Here is a 3,701-nt window from a genome sequence, read left to right as displayed (position 1 = left end):
CTTTTAAAGCAGTGGTTCGCAACCTTTCTTTAATACAGTTCTTCGTGTTGTGGTGAGCCCCCCCAACCATAAAATTATTTTTGTTGCTACTTCATCACTGTAATTTTGCTACTGTTACGAATCAGGCAGCCCCTGTGAAAGGGTCGTTCGACCCCCAAAGGGGTCGCAACCCTCAGGTTTAGGACCTGTTCTAAAGTCTCATCAGTTGCATATGTAAGTCCCATATTCCTAGCAACCTTCTATTGCTGGTGCCCCGTGTATTCTCTCAGGCAGGAGGGGATCTGCCTAGCCCTCCTCACTTCCTTTGAAGCCTCACCAGAATTGCAGTTGGCACCTGCGTTCTACCAGCACTCTCCACAAAGCAATCGAAGGTTTTCCTGGTAGGCATCTTGAAACGCTTCCAGCCTCTACCCTCTACCCCTTTCACGTTAGGTATCTGTTAAAGCAGCACACCTCTCTCATGATCAGATTGTTGTAGTCATCTAGTGCCACATCTAGGAACAGAAGCACCCCAAGTGAGTGGCTCTCATGAGCAGGAGTTTATTTCCTTGCAGTGTAGCCGGCTACCCGTCTGAACTCAGGGCACTGACTCTGGAGGGCAGACGGCTTTCCCTCTGGATTGTCCATGGAGGAGTGTCTCTTCTGAGCTTCTGTTATGGGGCAGTTTCCTTGGGGCTCAGCTCGGCTCAGCTCCTTTATTTAATTTCTTCTAAATTTCAAAAGATGCATTGATGCTTATTGGCAAAAAGAGTGCACCAGTTGGAAACCTAGTGCAAGGGACAGTAGCTGGAAGACTTGTCCTTGGTGGTAGAAACAAAGCTGGAGATCCCATGATAGAATTTGCGTGACCAATGGCTTCTTCGTTGAAACACCTGCAAACACAAAAGGCGATTATACATGTGGACTTCTCCAGAACATGTGTGTATTCCAGTACACAGGAAGCAACCTGCCTAGCTCTGGGGAGAGACGACGGAGAAGCTCAATGCCAGCAGCTAGAAGCAGGCCAGGGGCAGAGTGTGGAACAGACCATCAATGTCTCCTGTGAAGTTTCAGGTTGAAGTGAAGAAAATGAACAAGTCCAGGAGTGCCAGAATCCAACCTGGAGTCTATCGCACCTGACTTTTCAGAACTTCTCAAGGTCAGGTCTTCCCCACTGAACACTAATGACAGAAGACCCGACAAGGTGAGCGAGGCCGTCACGAATGTCATCACGGAGAAAGAAAAAGGTCATTAGCAGGCAGGGAGGAAAAAGAAAAGATCACTTTGGTGTCAGAAGAGATGCTGAATCAAGACACATGGAAAAAGTGATGACGTCAAAGAACGGAACAGAAAACCCAAGAGGAACAACCCCCACGTATCCTTAAGTGAAAGACCTCAAGAAAAAATTCTAGCCTCAAGTTGGAATATTGAAAGATTTTATGGGCAAAATATTTTTAAAATCAATTTACTGGGGCTCATACAATTCATCACAATTCATAGATCAATTGTGTAAAGCACACCTATACATTTGTTGCCCTCATCATTCTATGGGCAAAATATTAACTGATACTGGAAGCCTCAAAAGAAGATGGAAAGTATACACAGTGTACCGAAACAAAGGCGTGACATTCCACCCTTTCCGGAGGTAGCAGATGCATAAGAACCAAAGATGCGGAAGGAAGAAGTTCAAGCTGCGCTGTAAGCATTAACCAAGCACAAAGCTCCGGGAATTGATGGAGTGCCAATTCAAACGTTTCAAAAAGCAGATAAAGTGGTACAAGCACTCACTTATCTATGCCAGGAAATTTGGAAGACAGCTACTTGGCCAAATGACTGGGAGAGATCCGTATTTGTCCCCATTTCAAAGAAAAGGTTAGCAGTTCAAATCCACCAGCCAATTCTTGGGGAAAAGGTGAAGTTTTCTCTTACGGTAAAGAGTTACACTGGTGCTTTGCAGACATGCTGCTCGAATGTGCAGTCGTGTCTGGTCCTGCTGCATCCAGGACCGCCAGCCCTGCTGTATATTTCCACATAGCCATCGGTGGCGAGCCCCTGGGCTGCAGCTCTTTGGAGCTGTTTGCAGAGTCCCCAAGACAGCCGAAAACTTCCGTGCTCTGAGCACCCGGGGAAAAGGATTGGATTGTAACGGTTCCTGCTTGCACAGAATCATTCCTGGGCTTGCGTGCCAGGGAGGTGACGTCACACGCCACAATGGCACTGGTGGCAAGTCCGGCTAAGGAGAGAAATGTGATGAGGACTCCACACCGAAGTGCACAGGTCCATGGCAAACGCTGGGCCCAATACGAATGGCTTCCACTTTTGCATCTGCACCGCTAAGACTGGACGGTCGGATGGCAAGCACAAAGAAGGCATGAACACTGTGGAAGCCATGGAGCACTTGGGGTCCAGGAACAGCAAGGTCAGCAAGAAGGTCATCATTGCTGACTGTGGACAACTCTAATACATTTCACCCAATGACCTGCAGCACGAGACCGTTCCTTGCGTGGCTCAGGAAATCATCCTTCTGTTCCCCGTGTGCCTGCAGCATCTTTTCATCTCTGCGCTCTCCCTCCAGTTCTTTGGGTCCCCTACCTTCCCTCTAAGCCCAGCTGGAAAGCAGAGTTAAGTTGATGATCACGAAATCAAAGCCAAACAACAACAACAACAGAAGAGTTACAGTCTTGGAAACCCACAGGGGCAGTTCTATCTTGTCCTATGGGGTTGCTATGAATCAGAATAGACTTTGGTTCGGATTTGGTTTTATTTATATGATAAAAGTTGTGTGTTTTTTTTCATAAGGGTCAGCAGACAGACCTGGAACTATTCATAGACTATTTTCTTTCCTTTTTCATGTCTATCTATGTAAGATAGGCAGGATAAACACTCCAAGGAGAAAACAACAGGACTGACAGTTCCGGGGGTGGATGTTGGGAGGGACAGGGGAGAGGAGGAGGTGGGGAAAAAGAGGATGGAGCCAACAAACCAGGGACAAGGGAACAACAACAGATCTAAAATCGATGGCGAGGGGAGAATAGAACACCTGGTGGGGTTCAATCAAGTGCAGTGTAGCCGAGAGGAAATAAAGAGAGCCAAGTGAAGGTTGCACATGATAGTGAGACAGGAGGAACGTAAAAGGACATAGAGGAAAGAACTAGGAGGCAAAAGACATTAATAGAGGTATAAACATAGGCATGCACATATGTAAATACATTAATACATGATGATAGGGATATGTCTATGTATATATATTTATAGGTTAAGTATTAAGTTAACAGGTAGACATTGGGCCTCTCCTCAAGTCCTCCCTCAACGCAAGAACATTTTATTCTAATAACTTGGCGTTTTGTGATGCTCACCTTTCCGACATGATCGCTGAAGACAAAATGGGTGCAAAAGCTAATGTGGTGAAGAAAGCTGATGGTGCCTGGCTATTTATTACGAGATATAGCTTCTAGGGTCTTAAAGGTTTTAAGTTAAACAAACGGCCTTCTAGCAGGGAAGCAACAAAACCCACATGGAAGAAGCATACTAACCCGTATAATCACGAGGTGTTGATGAGATCAGGGTTTAGGCATCAGAAGACCCAAAACAAACCACCCAGCCAGGGTGCAGTATAGCACTGATGAAGCACACAGCATTCCTCTAGTTCTTTAATGCTTCCCAGCCCCTGCCCCACACACACTATCATGACCCCAGTTCTATGTTACAAATCTGGCTAGACC

At 46.3% G+C, this 3,701-nt stretch overlaps 1 protein-coding gene and 1 pseudogene across 1 annotated transcript in view; both read left to right on the top strand.

The window, feature by feature from the left end:
• DPYSL2 (dihydropyrimidinase like 2) overlaps window positions 1-3,701 on the top strand; it is a 149,778-nt gene that overhangs the window by 27,560 nt on the left and 118,517 nt on the right. The window lies entirely within an intron of this gene.
• On the top strand, window positions 1,939-2,440 carry LOC115868277 (annotated as a pseudogene).

This window comes from Echinops telfairi, unplaced genomic scaffold (genome assembly GCF_000313985.2).
Source record: "Echinops telfairi isolate 266 unplaced genomic scaffold, ASM31398v2 ScPeMD7_9;HRSCAF=40, whole genome shotgun sequence".
Lineage (NCBI taxonomy): Eukaryota > Metazoa > Chordata > Mammalia > Afrosoricida > Tenrecidae > Echinops > Echinops telfairi.
This window is presented reverse-complemented; position numbering and strand designations above follow the sequence as displayed.